The following is a 21,092-nucleotide window of genomic DNA, read 5'->3' as shown; positions in this document are numbered from 1 at the left end:
AATTGATATGGTGCCTTATCACACCTTTGAGAGGTCTCAAAGGGCTTCACAGAACATATTGTACAAGTGATTTGACTGTATATTTGTCAGAGGAAAGAGCTGACTTTGCTTTTCCACCAAGTGCAACGTACAGATTTTTGAACCATCAGGAGAACCATTTACAACACTTATAACTATCAGGACAACTCAGGGTGGCTGGATTAGCAGAGAACTGACTTAATTCTCCCTTAAGAGAGAGAATTGCCAGCAGTAAGTGCAGTAACTAAGGCAATTGGAATCCGAGGCCGTATTATTCTCTGATAATCCGTGCATCTGATACAACAATAATAATCCTTGCATTGGTATTGCACCATATCACAATACAATCCTCACATTTATACAGCACCTTTCATGTCGGAAGGACGTCTCAATCAGGTTGGGAGGACGTCTCAAAGTGTTTCACAGGATGGACTGTGAAACGGACTGACTGTGTATTTGCACAAAACTGTCGAACTCAGAGGCGAGTGTGCTATCATTCATTCACACCCGTCAGCGTCTTGTTTAAGCGAAATGCCTCATAGTTTTTCTACAAAGTGTAGTGACTGCGTGTATTTGTAGGCAAATGAGGCAGCCAATTTGCGCACAACAATATCCCACAAACAGCCTTGAAATGAATGACCAATTTCATCTGGGGGGGATAGTCAGGGGGCCACCAGGAGGGAGGAACTCCTTTCTCTTTTTGAATATTAAGGGATCTTTATTTGTTCAGCTGAACAGGACACAGATGCGATCTCAGTTTAATATCTACCTACAACAACTCCCCACCAGCACTGCACTGAGTCAGCAGCCTAAGCTGTGAGCTCAATGTCCAGACTTGGAGGCTTGAACTCCCAACCTTCTGACTCAGAGGTGAGAGCACTACCAACTGAGCCAATGCTGACACCAGTACGGAGACAAAATCAATGGTCTGGAGAGATTTCAAGAAAGCGATCTGCCTTTACCCCCACCTCAGGGATCAGGGCAGCTGTTGGAAGCCTCCAGACTGACTTGCATATGGTACGAGACATCCTCGAAGTTGTTGAATTAGGCTGCGGCTCGACCTTCCTCTCAGATACACAGCTCTGTCTGTATCTGCTCCTCGGCCAGGCCGATAACAAACTATTACAATCTGCAGTAAAGCCATCCCCATGGTAACCACCTCCCACCTATCTATAGACAACGTGTTTTACTATAATTAGACAAGTAATTATCAGGCTTTGGTAGAAGTAGAATTGGACGGGGAACGAGCCCACTGGAGGTCACACTGAACTGAATTCCATTTCAAGACTTTCACAGGGACCAGAAAAAGCATCAGGGGTCAGTGAGGGGGTGTGGTCAGGGCAGGGAGGGGGTGTGGTCAGGGCAGGGAGGGGGTGTGGTCAGGGCAGGGAGGGGGTGTGGTCAGGGCAGGGAGGGGGTGTGGTCAGGGCAGGGAGGGGGTGTGGTCAGGGCAGGGAGGGGGTGTGGTCAGGGCAGTGAAGGGGTGTGGTCAGGGCAGGGAGGGGTGTGGTCAGGGCAGGAGGGGGTGTGGTCAGGGCAGGGAGGGGTGTGGTCAGGGCAGGGAGGGGGTGTGGTCAGGGCAGGGAGGGGGTGTGGTCAGGGCAGGGAGGGGGTGTGGTCAGGGCAGGGAGGGGGTGTGGTCAGGGCAGGAGGGGTGTGGTCAGGGCAGGGAGGGGGTGTGGTCAGAGCAGGGAGGAGGTGTGGTCAGGGCAGTGAGGGGGTGTGGTCAGGGCAGTGAGGGGGTGTGGTCAGGGCAGTGAAGGGGTGTGGTCAGGGCAGTGAGGGGGTGTGGTCAGGGCAGTGAGGGGGTGTGGTCAGGGCAGGGAGGGGGTGTGGTCAGGGCAGTGAGGGTGTGTGGTCAGAGCAGTGAGGGGGTGTGGTCAGGGCAGTGAGGGGTGTGGTCAGGGCAGTGAGGGGGTGTGGTCAGAGCAGTGAGGGGGTGTGGTCAGGGCAGTGAGGGGTGTGGTCAGGGCAGTGAAGGGGTGTGGTCAGGGCAGTGAGGGGTGTGGTCAAGGCAGTTGTTCATGGGGTTGGTGGAGTCCTGTAGCTCAGTGGTTAGAGCACTCGCTTTGCAAGTGAGAGACCTGAGTTCAATTCCAGGCAGAGGGCGAAACCTCGGGCAAGTTTCCTTACTCCACACAGAGCCTAATAATAATCCCTCCAAAACCAAAAACAATAATAAATTGGTCATTTTCAATCTACGACTGTTTGTGGGACATTGCTGTGCGCAATTGGCTGCCGCGTTCGCCCACAAATATACAGTCAATTCACTTTACAGTGTGTTCTGTGAAGCGCTTTGGGACGTCCTCCCGACGTGAAGAGCGCTATATCAAATGCAAGGATTATATTATTATTATTAAGGCAGTGAGCTTCTCAACTTCTCTCCTCTCCCACCCCTGTCATTTCCTTCTCGAACCCCTCTAATCGGGCTTCCGTGCCGTCCACAACACAGAAGCAGCCCTGGTCAAAGTGACAAATGACATTTTGTCCATCTGTGACCAAGGCTCCCTCTGCCTCCTCGTCCTCCTTGACCTCTCTGCTGCTTTTGACAACGTCGACCACTCTATCCTCAACCAGCGTCTCCGGTTCAGATCTTACCTCTCACACCGCCTGCAGGTCATCTCCTCAAATGGCTTCTCCTCTAGCCCCCGAACCGTCATGTGCGGTATTCCTCAAGGCTCTGTCCTTGGTCCCTCTTCTTCAATATGCTCCCCCTTGGTGACACTATCCGCCGACATGGGGTCAGCTTCCACATGTATACGAATGACACCCAACTCTACCTCTCTGCTCCACCCTTGACTCCAGGACCACTGCTGTACTGACAGAATGTCTATCAGACATCAACAACAACAACAAGAAGATTCCATTTATAGAGCGCCTTTCACGTCAGGAGGACGTCCCAAAGCGCTGTACAGTTGGGTCAGGACCCGAGCAGGGGGGAAATGGTCAGGGTGAGGGGAGGGAAGGGATTGAGGAGGGGGTAGAGAGTCGAGAGGGGAGCTGAAGAGAAAAGGTCAAAGAGAAAGTCCTGTATAAGAGCTCATCAAGTCCTGGATGAGAGCTAACTTTTTTCAGGTGAACATCAACAAGACCGAGGCTCTCCTGATTGGCTCCCCTCAGTGCCTCCTCACTTCAGGCGCTGACAGTATCACCATCCATGGTTGCACACTCCACCTTGCTAAGCCAGTCTGGAACCTCGCGGTCTTGTTCGACCCTCCAACTATCCTTTCTACCCAACATTCGTGCCATAACACGCTCTGCCTTCCCCCACCTATGCAACGTCGTCCAACACTGTCTCACACCACAGGCCCCCGAGACCCTCATATACGCCTTTATTACATCGAGGATCGACCATGCAACCTCACTGCGTGTCGATCTCCCCAACTGCTCCCTCCACAGGCTGCAAATCATCCAAAACTCTGCAGCCCGAGTCCCCTCCCACGCTAGGCTCAGTGACCCTATCGCCCCCATTCTGGCTCAACTCCACTGGCTTCCCATCACACAGAGGATATAGTTCAAGATCCTGGTCCTCACCTATAAAGCCCTCCATGGTCTTGGTCCCCCCCTCCCTCTCCGACCTCCTAACCACCTACCATTCTGTTTGCTCCCTCCGCTCAGCAGGCTCCAACCTGCTTCACATCTCCCGCTTTGCTTACTGCACTATCAGCGAGTGTGCCTTCTGCCACTCTGCCCCCATCCTCTGGAATTCCATCCCTCCGTCTCGCCCCTTCCCTCGCCACCTTCAAGAGCCAAGGCCCTACTCTTCGATCTTGCTTTCGATCTCCCTGCTTCTCATGCTGCTCTCCCCCCTCCCACACCGCAACTCTCAGCTCGGGTCCAAAACTCTGTCTATTCAGCACCTTGGGACGTCCTATACAAATGTAATTTTGTTGTTGTTGTTGTTGTCAGGCCACTGAAGGACTGGGATCAGGGCAGTGAGTCTCAAAGCTCTTCACAGAATATACTGGAAAGGGCATTAACTGTATATTTGGTGGTTGACTTATATTCCTATCGGAAATCATTGCTCACTGTGAATTACAATTTTTTTTACATATGGTCAGCCGGGTATCTAACACACGCGGTAACCCAGCACCATGCTTATACCATTGCTCACTGTGAATTACAGACCGATTGTCACAAGCAGCACAGGGCCAATATGTTTTGTTTAGCAGATCCCATGATGTACAACCGCAGAATAGCTTCATTGATTCTGAAGACTGATGATGCCGTCTGCTCTACAAAGCTGCAGAGAAAACCATTGAACAACTTTGATAGAGGGCAATGGAAGGAGAGAAAGAGTCTGTATTCAGCACTAATTCGCAGACTAATGTTTTTCGAAGCAGAAAACTGACCTCCAGGTTCACACTGGATTATAGAAAGTTATTTTCCAAAACTTGCTAGAACTTAACATTTTAAATAATAATACTAATCCTTGCATTTAGAGCCTTATCACGTCTTCAAGACGTCTAAAAGCGCTTCACAGAATACACCGTAAAGTGAACTGACTGTATTTTGTGGGCGAACTGCGGAAGCCAATTGCACACAGCAGTCCTGAATTGAAGTGACCAATTTATTATTTTTTTACAATCTAATTTACATTTATACAGCATTGTTCATACTGAGAGGACTTCTCAAAGTGCTTTACAGTGCTGATGAACACCCGAGTTGGGGGTGGGAGCCGAGGGGGTGGGGAAGGGAAAGATGATCGAAAGCATTTTTGAGATGTAGGTTGAATGATTGGAAGCGAGTCGGAGAGAGTTCTGGAGCGCAGGGGCAGATATGCCAAAGCCTGCCTGCTGGGACGGGGAGCACAAAGTAGGCTCACGTTCGCTGAGCAATTTTACTGTAAAGTGTAGTAACTGTGCATTTTGTGTAGAATTTGTCCACAGCAACGTCCCACAGGCAGACTTAAAGTAAAACACTGGTTGTGTCTGGATGGGCTAGAATAAATTGTTTCCGTGGTGAGCCTGTGCTAGGATTTTAGTAATATTTAACTTGTGATACTTGAATGCTTAACAGTCTTGGGGCTAAGCTATTTTCCAAATGTGCCCCTGAGTTTGTTAGGTTTTTGTTCTACACTTAAGGTAAGATGTAATATGTTAAGTAACTGAGTAACTAATGCCCATTAATACCTCTAGAACTGGCTGAGGCATCCCAACGGAGTTAGTGGTCCTTGTCTAATCATTAGTTTGCCCTATATTTCGCTGGAAGATAAATTCAATAGTCTCTTTAATTTCAACGAGAGATTTCTTCATTGTAGGGAGACACAATCTACAAGAGATTAAGACATCAATGTTATGTTTCCTTTGTAGTATTGATTGAGGAACATAAGAGAGGGCTGATTGACACCTCAAACCTGCTCCTTTTAACCCTCCCCTCCTCCCACCAACCCCAACATAGACTGCTCTCCTCCATCTCTGTCTTGGGGAGGGATTGAGGAATGAGGGGGATGCAGGTGTGGTGGTGGGGGATGTGGGGGGGGGGTAAAAGATTAATGAACAGATAACACCAAACACCAAAGGCAATCCTGTAGAACTCCAGATCGTTTTGCTTTCCCATATCGTTAGTGCTTAATCTTTGGTTCTGTAGGTGTTACTGTCTTTCTCTCCTCTGCTCCATCCTCGTCCTCCCACCACTCCCCCATCTCCGCAGCACACAAACAATTCTATTCTGCCAAGGAATTTTTGTTTCACTTCAGCCTGACCTTGTCCCCTTCCTCCTCCAATGCTGTGGCCAAGCACTGAGCTGCCTACTGATTTTACTGATGAGCATAAATGGAATTAAAGGAGACGTTTGAATAAAAAGGAAGGGTCAAATTAACCGGGGGGTTAGCTTGGGGAGAAGGGAAAAGGGGGAATTCTCTGCCAAAAAACATTGTTGAGATGGAGTTCTTCAAATCTTCCAACAATAGTAACAACCATTTGGATTTACACAGCACCTTTCACATCGAGACGACTCCCAAGATGCTGGACAGTCAAGGATTTGGACCCGAGCTGGGGGTTGGGATCAGAGAGCGGTGGAGGGCAATGGCGGGGTATTAGACAATTTTTTGCAAAAAATGATTACAAAGGATATTAGACAGCTGCTGGGAAAAGAGAAGTAAAGGTGCACCAATGGAAGAGGGGTGGTTCCCCTCAGTCCTCCTCTCCACCCTCGGCGGCCGTGCCTTCAGCCACTGTGCCCCGAGGCTCTAGAACTGCCTTCCTCACTCCCTTCGTCTCACTCCCTTTTTTCCCATTCTCAGGTCTCTGCTGAAGACCTTTCTTTTCGATGGCGCCTTTGGTCACCTTTTGCCCCCTCCCCTTGGCTCCTGCCCCTCCCCTGGCTCCTCCCCCTCCCCTGGCTCCTCTCCCTCCCCCTGGCTCCTCCCCCTCCCCTGGCTCCTCCCCTCCCCCTGGCTCCTCCCCCTCCCCCTAGCTCCGCCCCCTCACCCTGGCTCCTCCCCCTCCCCTGGCTCCTCCCCCTCCCCTGGCTCCTCCCCCTCCCCTGGCTCCTCCCTCCCTTGGTCTCTGCCTCCCCCTGGCTCCTCCCCCTCCCCTGGCTGCTCCCCCTCCCTCCTCCCCCTCCCCTGGCTCCTCCCCTCCCCCTGGCTCCTCCCCCTCCCCTGGCTCCTCCCCTTCCCAGCTCCTCCCCCTCCCCTAGCTCCTCCTCCCCTGGATCCTCAGGCTCCCCCCCTTCCCTGGCTCCTCCCCCTCCCCTGGCTCCTCCCCCCTCCCCCTGGCTCCTCCTCCTCCCCTGGCTCCTCCCCCTCCCCATGGCTCGTCCCCGGGATCCGTTACTGTAAAGCACTCTGAGACGCCGTCCGGCGTGGAGGGCGCTATATAAATCCATTTGTTGTTGTTGTTGCTGTTGTTGGTTAAGAGAGTAGGATTAGACTGGACGGGCAGCTGACATGAAGATTAGAGGCAACATGCCTGGGTAGGTTCAATGGCCTGTTTCTGGGCTGCAATGTTCTGGGATTCTATGCTTAAGAGCTTCTGCTCCCAAAACACCAAAGGACTTAACAAACTTTATCACAAACTTTACAACCTGCACACTCTGCCCCCATACCCCCACCCCCCCTCTACCCCCCACCTCCACCCAATGTGAGATGCATAGAATCCTAGGTTTGGATACTCTTAGGCATGTTGATGGGTTCCCACATGTGTCAGACCAGTTGACCAAAAAAAACAGCTAAAACTGCATAGCTTGTCTTTGTCTGTGACTTACTTTCCTTTATTGTACGAATAAAACAAATCTTCCCTTCTCCCTTCATTATCACAAGGGTTACTATTATTATTATTATTATCACAAGGTACCAATAGAAATCTTGGCACATCTCCATTAGCCTGGGGAAGACTCAAGCAAATTGAGTTTGTCCCAGTAAAAACTCTTTCTGGTATTAACTGCTCTCAGGGGTACTGAGACAGTAGAGCAAGAGGACATTGGCTCAGAGTCACAGATACAATTTCAGAACAGACAGGAAGTATTTTTTTTCTTTTATGGGGGTCAGTCAGACACTGGTAGAAACCCATCACTGGGCTTCAGAATATCCAAACCAAACTGACAGTTCCATACGTCCCACCTACACATGGAAATTCATGTTTTTGGAATGGAATGTATACTCTCTCCCTGGAGGGATTTATTCTGTTTACTTCATTCCAGAGATTATTAGGCGCAGGTTTGGGGGGAGCCCAGAGTGAGCATTGATGTAACTGCTGGAGTCTAACCAGCTAAACCCACATAGCTTGCCATTGATATCACTGTCTGGCACATTTTCCCTCTTTTGTCCAGCTAGGACCACCTTACCCATTAAGGCTTTGGCTGCAGGGTAAAGAGGACCTGGGTTGGAGGAATCCTTGCTCCCAGTGACTGGTCGGCCCTTCCAGCTCCTGCTGATGAGCAGGCTGGGCTGTGCGGTCATAAGCAGTGAGTGCCCTGGAATCCTGCGGACAGCCTGGCTCAGGAACCGGACTAGAGACCGGCACAAAGGATTGGCTGGATTCCAACATTCTGTTGCCAAACACATCAACCTGTGCCCGTTCAGCTCCAAGGAGACTCTGCTTAGCATCCCCCCCCCTCCCCCAACTCCCCCCACTCCCCCAGGTGGACAGTCACAAGCAAATGATTTGAATATTACTCCACCAGTTATCATAGAAACAGGAGTAAGATATTCAGCGCTCGAGCCCATTCTGGGGTCCATAAGATCATGGCTGATCGTACCTCAACTCAATTAACTGCCTTTGCCCCGTATCCCTTAATACACTGACCTAACAAATATCTGTCTACCTTTGTCTTGAAAATGTGAATGGATCCACAGCCTTTTGGGGGAAGAATTTTCCAGATTTTCACTAGCCTTTGGGTGAAAAACTGCCCCTGATTTCACTCCTAAAATTCCCTAGCTCTAATTTTAAGATGATGCCCCCTTGCTCTGTATTCCCCACCAGAGGAAATAGTTTCTCTGTATCTACCCTATCAAATTCCTTTTTTTTAATGTTGTCAGGAAGGGTGGGTTTCAATGGCAAGCGATGTGACTAAACCCAGGCAGTTTCCCCAACACACATTCTGGGGTCCCAAGCCTTTACCCTGATCTAAGTAAATCCTGATAAGGCGCTGTATTTAATGCAAGGATCATTACGGTACATCCATACATCCTGCATAGCAATCCGAGCTTCAATCGACAGGAGTACACCTCTACTGGGTATAGTAACACAGGTCGCCGATATTACTCTTTTGAGCCTGGCAAATTACTTCCACGAGTTAAAACGGTGGTTCCCACCTTTGTGGGACTTTAATGCAACCAGACATCTGTAACTATTTTTTACACCTAAGGTCATGCACAGCACACAGCTGGAAGCAGCTGTTAAAGGTCAGTGGCCAGCAGTGTCTGTGAAGCGCTGTGAGTCATCTCAACGAAATGATAAAGCACTGCATCAAATGCAAGGATTGTTATTATTTTTCCATTGGAAATGAGTATCGAGGTTCACATCCCAACTATGCTATAAGCGAACCCACCTTATAACGAAGCACATTATAAGGGGATTCTACGGCAGTCAAACGCCAATCACTGCACTTGACAGCAGTAATCACTGTGAAGCGCTTTGAGGGATTGCTCACAGTACTATGAGAATGAAAGGTCTTGCCAAATGCTAGCATTATTTAATATTAAAGTGTCTGTCACTCTATTAAAGCTGATTCAAAAATGCATTAGTTCCTTAACACATTCAATTACAAGTAAAGGTCATTAGTGCGATATAGTGCAACATAACCGAGTGAGTAACATTACCGAGTATCATCTTTCTGTAGAAGCTGCAACCTTTGAACAATCAGAGCCTCAGCAGCTTATAATATTATATATTCATGACTTTGATAACCATACAAGATCCCTGTAAGTGATCTCCTGTAACACTGATTGCTACAAACCACAATTACAATATTAAATGTCTGTGGATTTTTTAAAAAAATCCAATTAAAGCACACTTGTTAAGTTACTTGCAAGAAAACATCAGTGGAGTAAAGCAGGTCTCTATTGCAAAGCAAATTGACTCATAAAAATTGCTATCTCCTCTGAAGGAAGCAGGTGTTGAGGTCTGGCTGGCTCAGTCCCTCTGAGTCAGAGGGTTCTGGATTCAAACCCCACATCGGGATTTCGAACCCACAGTCAAGACCGATGCTCCAATGCAGTGCTGGGGGGGAGCTTTACATTATTGGAGGTATCGTCATTCGGTTAAGACTTTAATCTGAAGTCTGTGCCTGTTCAGGTGGAGGTTAAAGAGCTCATGACGATTTTAAAAAAAGAGAAGGGGGTTTCTACCAGGTTCCCTGCCCATCAAGACCCCAGATTTTAAAAAATAGTCACTCAGTTCATGGCAGTGTTTGTGGAACGTTGTGCGCAAATTTGCTATTGCGTTTGCCTACAGAATACCCGGTCATTTTGCTTATCCTTTGAGATGTTCCTGACATGATGTGTGCTATATCAACTCCAAGGATGATTAATTTGATTATTATTGTTACTATTACAGACCTCTTTGAGCAGTAGTAATGCCACAAATATGTATAATATAATCCAATATATTGGGGAACTAATGTGATAGCAGAGTACTGGGATATTAGGGTTGAGTTACTGTGAGGGAAGGGGAGGAGGTTAGGTGGAGGGTCAGATGCTTCCTCATTTCCTGGGATGTTCAGAGGAAACACGCAGGGAGTTCTTGGTACCTGCCATTCACTTAGTTAGGGCTCAAATCTGTGCTTGTCAGATGTCAAATGACTAACTAGTGACTCTCCTCCTTTGATGGGATGAAAGCGGGTCTCCTTGGAGCTGAATTGGCTCCAAGGTGGCATGTTTTGTAACGGGTTTGTCAGAATCGAGCCAGCCCTCTGTGATGGTCTCAAATCCATTTCCTGACAGGCTTCTCTTGTGACCAATTATGCAGTTTTCCTGAGCCAGATGCTTTGCAGTATTCTAGGGCACTGATGATGACAGCACAGCCCAGTCTGGCTCATCAACAGGACTTGGAAGGAAGGACACTGGGATCAGGGAATCCTGTTAGCCCTGCAAACCAAAGCCCTAAAGGGTAGGATGGTCCTAACTGGACAAGCAGTAGATAAGCTTTCCAGACCGCAATATTAAAGGCAAGTTATGTGGTTTTAGCTGCTTAGACTCCAGCAGTTACCCCCAATGCACACTCTGGGGTCCCCAAGCCTGGGCTCTTGCCAATTTATGCCTAGTACTCTCTGGAATTAGGTAAGAGAATGCTCCCTTCCAGTGAGAGAGTGCGCATTCCATTCCAATAAATATCTCTGTCATCTCCGAATCCAGGTGGGATTCATGGAATTCTCAGTTTGATTCGGATTCTCTGAAAACTTAAGGTGATGGGCTTAAAGAAAACTGCTCGTGTGCTCCCCCTCGTGGGCAGCTCCCAACAACATCGGCCAATAAGGACCTTTTTTTTGATCGTTGCTTCTCGTGTGATCAATTATCCAAATTTCAGCCTTATCCCAGGAGCTTTCATTCTGCTTATTGATTTCTGAGAGGGATTGAGTCAAAGGCTTTTGTTTTCTGAAAGGCAGGATATATCACGCTGCATATTCACGTCAATCCCATATTCATAGAGTTCTATAATAACTTTGACAAATGACTTTGGTGTATTCTGTATTTCTGTTGAAAAATGCAGATGTTGCTTTCATCACGAACCTTGCAATAATTTCCACCACAATAAGGCTGTGCTCACCAAGCAACCTGAATCATTAGTTTTTCCGCCCGATCAGTTTTTTGTGAATCTCTACTTTGTCTCAGAATTACAGGCCAGAAACTTTATTAAACCTGGCTTCGACTGGTTTCATTAGGAATCGTTGCAATGCTTTCTCCAAAGGTGAAAAGAAAATCAAATCAAATGGAAAAACAAAATTAAAGGCAAAACTATACTATTCAATGGGTGATCGCCTGTCAAAGATAGAGGTTCTGGGAGAAGAGATAACCGAATATTTCCTGGTCTTAGTCTTAAGATCATTGTCAAAACGCCTCAAAGCGCTTCACAGGATTTACTGTTAAGCACAGTGACTGTGTCTTTTGTAGGCAAGCGCGACTGCCAATTCGGGCACAGCGACGCACACCAAAAAGAGCGGTGAAAGTGAATGACCGATTTTGACTGGGGGATTGTTGGCCAGGACACCGGGAAAGAACACATCTGGGTAAAGAAACACTTTGGGGAGGTGGGGGTGGGGTGAGAGAGAAGTGAGAGAGAGAGAGAAAGAGAGAGAGAGAGAGAGAGAGAGATAAAAAGAGTTAATCAGCAGTCAAAGACAGAGGGTAAGATTTGATCTATTCTCTTGGTTAATAAAGGTTGGCAGGGCTAGGATTCTTAAAAATAAGGTATCTCTGTACAGAGCTGTAACAGAACAAAGGGAAAAGGTTACAGGATTCCACCTATCTTAAGCTGACTCACCAGTCAATCGAGAACAAGACGGGTACCAGTGGGAATTCAGAGCAATGAAAACATTATCCACAGAAGTCTTGAAGGAGAGTCTAATCGTGGGGTCAGTGGGTTGGCCTTTTCTGTTGATAATACTTAGCAGCTTAGAAATAAAACATGTGAATGTCACAGCCACCTTCAGGGAGAATTTACTAACTCGCAACAAGGTGAATTACGATCATAATAATAATAATAACGCTGCTTGCGCTTGTTGTGGGGTCTGATCCCTGTGATCACATCATCAACATGTTTCAAAGTGCTTTCAGAATTAACAACAATAATAATCCTGGCATTTGATATAGCGCCTTATCACGTCCTTGAGACGTCTCAAAGCGCTTCACAGGATATTCTGTGAAGTGAGTTGACTATATATTTTGTGGGCAAAACGCAGCAGCCAAATTGGGCACAGCAGCATTTCCCAAACAGTCGTGGATTGAGTGACCCCAATTTTTGTTTTTCAAGTAATTATTACCCCCAGAAAAGCGATCTACCAATTGACTAACAACCGGGTTCCTACTTCCTGCTAGGTGAATAGAGGTGGGAGGAGTAAGGAAACTTGCCCAATGTTTCACCCAGGACCTCTCGTTTGCAAGGCGAGTGCTTCAACCACTAAGCTACAGGACTCCCACGTAGCTTATAAATTTACGGTGAAGTGCAGTGACTGTATTTTGTAGGAGAACACAACAGCCAATTTACGGACACCAATGTCCCACAAGCAGCCATAAAGTGAATCAACAATTTTATCTGAGGGACTGTTGGTCAGGACACGGGGAAATTTTCTCTTTTCATAAGCCTTACATTACCCAACTCAAGCTCTGCACTTGATCGATTTTTTGTCCATCAAATCTTGGACAACAAGAGAAAGTAAGAGAGCTGCCAATGGGCAAAGCTAATGACAAAAGTAGGTTAATGATTTGAGCAGCCAGCTATAAACCACGCACACATACAAGCTGGAATTAAATTGCACTGTTGCTGAGAGAGAAGTTGAATATTTCAGTCTGCCTTGCAGACACACTGTGGGAATGTCAGCAGAGAATGCAGAGAGATAGCGAGATACGCCATGACATGCCATCATGTGCCCAAAGCACACAAGGAAGCATATTTGCAGTATTTGCAGTAAACAAAAATAATGGCAACAACTCACCTTCAAAGCCCTTCATGGCCTTGACTGTCCAGCACCTTGGGAAGTCCTCCCAATGTGAAAGGCGCTATACACATATAATGTTGTTGCTGCGGTTGTTATATTATAAGTTCCATAGTGTAGTGATCAGAGGACTACAAGCGAGAGAACCCGGGTATGATTACCGGCTGGGCTGAAACCTTAGGCAAGTCTCTTTACTGCACATCTCTCTGTTTAATAGCAGTAAATAGGAACCCAGTTGTTAGTCGATTGGCCGATCGATTTCTGGGAATAATAATCCCACCAAAAAATATGTGGTCACTCAAGACACGACTGTTTGTGGGACACTGCTGTGTGCCATTGGCTGCCTCATTTCTCCCACAAAATACAGTCACCCACTTTACAATATATTCTGTGAGGCGCTTTGAGATGTCTCAACAACATGATAAGGCGCTATATCAAGTGCAAGGATTATCCTTATTAGAGAGTAACATCTCAGAGAGCTTTATTGCAGGTTGGAGCAGGTTGGACCCAGAGTAAGGGAGAGGGGAGGTGGCCGTAGGTTGGGGTGAGATACAATCCCAATTCCCAGGAACAGTCCCGTGTGAGATATTGTGTTCCTGGGGCCAAATTTGCCCTGTCTTGAGTTCAGCAACAAATTGAGCAAGAAAAATAACATTCTAACACCGAGACACTTATCAGAGAAACACTGCCATTAATCCAACACACTGCTCCAGTAATGGCCAGAAACAGCAATTATGGTGAGTTCAATTATTTTTAAACATTTGTCCCTGGATTTGGTTTACAAAATATAGTCACTCTACTACTGAGGTGCATTCAAAGCTGAGTTCAGACTTAAAGACAGAAATAGATGGGGGGGGGGGGCGGGAAGAGATGGAGTGGTCGAGGGAGAGAGTCCTAGGGTCCCAGGCTTTAGGGTGTCAGAATGAAGGTGCCGATCCTTTCAAATATAAATGAGATACATTTCTTTGAGGAATAATACCTTTGGATACAGTGAATGAGTAGTTCAGGACATGACACGTGCAAGCGATTGCCAGGATGGTGGAAGGCTAGTCCTTGGTTTTACTTCATGTAGCAATTCCAATGTCCCTATCAAGGTTCAGCCAGCGATGGAGGTGGGGAGATGGCAGGGGACATACAGCAAAGCTAGAGTTAGCTGAGCGGAGGAGTGGTGGAGGAAATCAAAGAGATAAACAGGTGCCAGGGAGTGAATAGGTTTGCAGGTGCTCATTGCTTAAAGATGGGGAGGATGAAAGATATGGTGACACTTGTCTGAACTGAGATGGGAAGCACATTGAAAATGAACAGCTCACTTTGTCTCCCAGCAACACAGCTTTATATTACCCAACTTAAGCGCCACTCTTAAAATAACATAATAATCTGTGTACTTGATGTAGCACCTTGTCAATCCGGCAAAAGTCTCAACGAGCATCGCAGGATTTACCGCGAAAGGGAACAAAAACGGCGGCCGGTTTACAGGCAGCAACATCCCGGCAAAAAGCCATGAAGTGAATGGGTGGAACATGCCTACGGTCACCTTCCCCCTTCCCCCCGGCTCGGAGTCATGCTCCGCCACTGCCAAGAGCTCCAGGACGCTACCCTGAGCGAGGGACTCTGTATACGCAAGTTGTTGGTGGTGGTAGTGAAGTGAATGATCAATTTTATCTGTGGGATTGTCAGTCAGAACGACGGGTAGAAACTATTAACATCGAACAGAACAGGCAAAGGTTTGGTTTAGTGCGTGTTTAGTTAGCTCCTTCCTTCCCTTCACCACCCCCCACACCCCTCCCCTATTTATTCTGAGGCTAATTCTAGTTGTTATACTGTTAGCTGAAGACTTTTGGAGTATTGCAATTGCAACTAATACGTTTCACAGTATGAACAGTTCTGCCAGGGACAAACTTTTATATTTTCCCCTCCCTGAGTGTGTGTATATTTCAAACACGCCATTGTTTTATTTTTAAAACTGCAATCGACTCACTGGCAACATGTCTCGTTCCCCCCATCGCACACATCGGGTGTCAGCCTGGCTCAGTCTCTCGCACACTCCCCTCTGAATCAGATAGTCGGTTCAAGCCCCGTCTTAAGCTAACAGTCTAAAATGACACTCCAATGCATTGTCGGAGGTGCCGTACTTTGGATGAGACGTTAAACCGAGGCTCTGTCCTCTCGTTCAGGTGGACGTTAAGATTCCACAGCACTATTGGAAAAGAGAAGAGACTCTCCTGGAGTCCTGGCTAATAATCAACAACAACAACAACTTTATAGATTTATATAGCGCCCTCCACGCCAGACCCATATAAAATTGGTTGATCACTCACTCCTTCTTGGTGCTGTGAGCAAATTTGCTGTGTGTTAACATAGTTATTCCATTCCAGTAAAATCCTGCGAAATGCTTTCAAACAACCTCTTGTGTGAAAGGCTCCGTATCAAATTTTAGATTATTATACAATAGCATCTTCCACTTAGGACAAACATGTTGAAGTGTTTAAAACAGACCACGTATCAGGTGGATGGTAAAGATTCCAGGACAATACTCAAAACGAAAAGAGAGTTTCTCTCTCCCAGGTTCCTGGCCGACAATCAGAGAGATAAAGAGGGAGGTGAATAGATTTTCAGGTGCTCACTGCTTAATGCCTGGGAGGATGAAAGATATTGGGGCACTTGTCTGAACCGAAATGAGAGCACGTTCGAAATGAACAGCCCACTTTGTCTCCCAGCAACACGGCTTTATATTATCCAACTTAAGCGGCACTTAAATTGCGTAACATAAATTTCTCACTGTCTTCATGGCTGTTTGTGGGACATTGTGGCTGCGCAAATTGGCTGCTGCTTTCATCTACAAAACACACAGTCACTGCACTTTACAGTAAAATTCTGCCAAGCACTTTGAGACGTCCTCCTAATGTGAAAGGTGCCCCCAAAATACGCACTTTACAAAATACTTTGAGATGTCTCAACCACACTATATCAAATTCAAGTATTATTATTATTATATAGAAACTCCTCAAACTGATATGTTATAACGGGTGGGGGGGGGGTGTGAGTGGGAGGGCAGAAGAAGTGTTGACGGAGATGTCTGTCTGTGTTAAATTGATTTCCTACATTTGCATTCTGCACTTTTCTTAAACCGTCTTAACAACTCCAACACAGTCGTCCACAAAAGCTTTGATCCAATCAATAACAACAGTGAAAGCATTTTGCCAAACAATCTGCACCATTTCACATTGATAAATCAAAAACATTTCCACCAAATAAAGCCATCTGCCCCATTTAATAGCGAGTGTTTGTCCGTGTGCGCGTGTGTGTGCTGGGGGGCATAGTGGGGGGTAGTGGTGGAGACAAAGAAAGAAGATTTGAGTTGACAAAGAAGGGGGGAAAGGGAAGATAGACAGAGGGAGACACGGAACTTGTGGGACACTGCTGTCGGTGCGCAACTGTCTGCCGCGTTTCGCTCACAACATATATAGTCAAAAAAGACTTTACAGTATATCACGTAAGGGTAATACCCGCATTAAAAATAAATAAGTAAATAAATAATAATTTGGTCACATCAATCCACGACTGTGTGTGGGACGCTGCTGTGCACAATTGGCCGCCGCGTTTCGCCCACAAAACATCCAGTCAACTCACTTTACAGTATATCCTGTGAAGCGCTTTTAGACGTCTCGACGACGTGATAAAGCGCTGTATCAAGCACAAAGGATTATTATTGTTATTGTTATTGTTATTAAATCACACAGACAGCGAGTGTAGGACAGACACCGATTGAGGTGGAGTAGGAAAGGTGTCAAGACACCTGGTGAGAGAGAGCAGAGCCACTATTTAACAAAAGGCACAAAAAAAACTGCAGACGCTGGAAATCTGAAATAAAACCGGAGGTGACCGGGAACGCCGAGCAGCTCAGGGTCTGTCACTCGGGTCATCAAATGTCAAGCGACGGCGAGGCTGGAGGGGAGAGAACTGGACCCTCCGCGGACTTCTGCTCAACTCTTACCTTCTTATGTCTTTTGGAGAGAGAGGAACGTGGGCTGAGAGCGGAGCGGCTCAGGCGCACACACACACACACACACACACACACACACACACCGCCGCGTGGGTGGCAGTTGTTAACAGGATTTTGAAATTCAAAGAGGCGGTGGTTCTCCAGAGGAGGGGTGTCACTACCGCACACACTCACACACACCCTCTCACACTCACACTCACCCTCTCACACTCACCCTCTCACACACACCCTCACCCGCTCACACTCACCCTCACACACCCGCTCACACTCACACACACTCTCACCCTCTCACACTCACCCTCACACACACACTCACCCGCTCACACTCACCCTCACACACACACTCACCCTCACACACCCGCTCACACTCACCCTCACACACCCGCTCACACTCATCCTCTCACTCACACCCTCTCACTCACACCCTCACGCTCACCCTCTCACACTCACCCTCTCACTCACACCCTCACGCTCACCCTCTCACACTCACCCTCTCACACACACCCTCACCCTCTCACACTCACCCTCTCACACTCACCCTCTCACCCTCTCACACTCACCCTCTCACCCTCACCCTCTCACACTCACCCTCTCACACTCACCCTCTCACACTCACCCTCTCACCCTCACCCTCTCACACTCACCCTCTCACCCTCTCACACTCACCCTCTCACTCACACCCTCTCACTCACACCCTCACGCTCACCCTCTCACACTCACCCTCTCACTCACACCCTCACGCTCACCCTCTCACACTCACCCTCTCACACACACCCTCACCCTCTCACACTCACCCTCTCACACTCACCCTCTCACCCTCTCACACTCACCCTCTCACACTCACCCTCTCACCCTCTCACCCGCACCCTCTCACCCTCTCACACTCACCCTCTCACACTCACCCTCTCACACTCACCCTCTCACCCTCTCACACTCACCCTCTCACACTCACCCTCTCACCCTCACCCTCTCACACTCACCCTCTCACACTCACCCTCTCACTCACACCCTCACCCTCTCACTCACACCCTCACCCTCTCACACTCACCCTCTCACCCTCTCACACTCACCCTCTCACTCACACCCTCACACTCTCACCCTCACCCTCTCACACTCACCCTCTCACACTCACCCTCTCACACTCACACTCACCCTCTCACACTCACCCTCTCACACTCACCCTCTCACACTCACACTCACCCTCTCACACTCACCCTCTCACACTCACCCTCTCACACTCACCCTCACCAGCTCACACTCACCCTCACCAGCTCACACTCACCCTCTCCACCTCACCCTCTCACACTCACCCTCACCCTCTCACACTCACCCTCTCACACTCACCCTCACCCTCTCACACTCACCCTCACCCTCTCACACTCACCCTCTCACACTCACCCTCTCACACTCACCCTCTCCCTCTCACACTCACCCTCTCACACTCACCCTCTCACCCTCACCCTCTCACACTCACCCTCACCCTCTCACGCTCTCCCTCTCACGCTCTCCCTCTCACGCTCTCCCTCTCACCCTCACCCTCTCACACTCTCCCTCTCACCCTCTCCCTCTCACACTCTCCCTCTCACACTCTCCCTCTCACACTCACCCTCACACTCACCCTCTCACACTCACCCTCTCACACACACCCTCACCCTCTCACACTCACCTTCTCACACTCACCCTCTCACACACACCCTCACCCTCACACACACCCTCTCACACTCACCCTCACACTCACCCTCTCACACTCACCCTCTCACACTCACCCTCTCACACACACCCTCTCACACACACACACCCTCTCACACACACCCTCTCACACTCACCCTCTCACACACACCCTCTCACACACACCCTCACACTCACCCTCTCACACTCACCCTCTCACACTCACCCTCTCACACTCACCCTCTCACACACCCTCACCCTCTCACCCTCACCCTCTCACACACCCTCACCCTCTCACACTCACACACCCTCTCACCCTCACCCTCTCACACTCACCCTCTCACACTCACCCTCTCACACTCACCCTCTCACACACACCCTCACCCTCTCACACACACCCTCACACTCACCCTCTCACACTCACCCTCTCACACACACCCTCACCCTCTCACACTCACCCTCTCACACATCCTCACCCTCACCCTCTCACACTCACCCTCTCACACTCACACTCTCACAATCATACTCACACACTCACTCTCACACTAAATCACACTCAAACTCAACCACAGACTCACTCCCTCACAGTCACTCTCACAGTCACACACTCAATCACTCACACAGTCACACACACTCACAGTCACACACACTCACACTCACAGTCTCACAGTCACTCTGTCTCACACACTCAGACTGTGTCACAAACACTCACAGACCTCTGTCTCACTCTCACCCCGTGTCACCCCCTGTGTCACCCTCTCTGTCACCCCCTATGTCACCCTCTGTGTCTCACTCACTGACAGTGGTTCCACCTGAACATTCCGTGTTGTTCCCCCGAGTCGGTGACTTACCGCCGCTGTGACTCCGCACTGTTGCCGAGAGGAGAGGACCCGAACCTCCGTCTGTCTCTGTGCCCCCGGGGGGGGGGGGGGGGGGGGAGGGAGGGGGTGTGGGGTGGGGGGGGGTGTCGGGGGGGGTGTGGGGTGGGGGGGGGTGTCGGGGGGGGGGTGTGGGGGGGGTTCTGGCGGCTGCAAATGCTGGAGATTGGGGAGAGCGGCGGTAAAGCGCAGTGGAGCTCAGAGTCTGTGTGTGTGGGGGGGGTGTGTGTGTGTGGGGGTCTGTGTGTGTGGGGGGGGTCTGTGTGTGTGGGGGGGTCTGTGTGTGTGGGGGGGTCTGTGTGTGTGTGGGGGGGGAGTCAGTGTGTGTGGGGGTGGGGGGGTGTCAGTGTGTGTGTATGTGGGGGGGTCTCAGTGTGTGTGTGTGTGTGGGGGGGTCTGTGTGTGTGTGGGGGGGTGGGGGGGGGTCTGTGTGTGTGTGTGTGGGGGGTCTGTGTGTGTGAGGGGTCTGTGTGTGTGTGTGTGGGGGGAGTCTGTGTGTGTGTGTGCGGGAGTCTGTGTGTGTGGGGGGGGGGGGTCTGTGTGTGTGTGGGGGGTCTGTGTGTGTGGGGGGGGGTCTGTGTGTGTGTGGGGAGGGGTCTGTGTGTGTGTGGGGGGGGTCTGTGTGTGTGGGGGGGGGTCTGTGTGTGTGGGGGGGGGTCTGTGTGTGTGGGGGGGGTCTGTGTGTGTGTGTGTGGGGGGAGTCTGTGTGTGTGGGGGGGGTCTGTGTGTGTGTGGGTGGGGGGAGTCTGTGTGTGTGTGGGGGGGGTCTGTGTGTGTGTGGGGGTCGTGTGTGTGTGTGGGGGGGAGTCTGTGTGTGTGGGGGGGGGGTCTGTGTGTGTGTGTATGTGGGGGGGTCTGTGTGTGTTGGGGGGGTCTGTGTGTGTGGGGGGGGGGGTCTGTGTGTGTGTGTGTGGGGGGTCTGTGTGTGTGTGTGTGGGGGGAGTCTGTGTGTGTGGGGGGGGGGGGGTCTGTGTGTGTGGGGGGGGGGGTCTGTGTGTGTGTGTGGGGGGGAGTCTGTGTGTGTGGGGGGGGGGGTCTGTGTGTGTGTGTGTGGGGGGGGTCTGTGTGTGGGTGTGGGGGGAGTCTGTGTGTGTGGGGGGGGGGTCTGTGTGTGTGTGGGGGGTCTGTGTGTGTGGGGGGGGGTCTGTGTGTGTGTGGGGGGGGGTCTGTGTGTGTGTGGGGGGGGTCTGTGTGTGGGGGGGTCTGTGTGTGTGGGGGGGGGGTCTGTGTGTGTGGGGGGGGGTCTGTGTGTGTGTGGGTGGGGGGAGTCTGTGTGTGTGTGGGGGGGGTCTGTGTGTGTGTGGGGGGAGTCTGTGTGTGTGGGGGAGTCTGTGTGTGTGGGGGAGTCTGTGTGTGTGTAGGGGGGGGTCTGTGTGTGTGTGGGGGGAGTCTGTGTGTGTGTGGGGGGGGAGTCTGTGTGTGTGTGGGTC

Source organism: Callorhinchus milii, unplaced genomic scaffold, assembly GCF_018977255.1.
Source record: "Callorhinchus milii isolate IMCB2004 unplaced genomic scaffold, IMCB_Cmil_1.0 Scaffold24, whole genome shotgun sequence".
In the NCBI taxonomy this organism is placed as follows: domain Eukaryota; kingdom Metazoa; phylum Chordata; class Chondrichthyes; order Chimaeriformes; family Callorhinchidae; genus Callorhinchus; species Callorhinchus milii.
The sequence above is the reverse complement of the archived record's forward strand: the minus strand, read 5'-3'. Positions refer to the sequence as shown.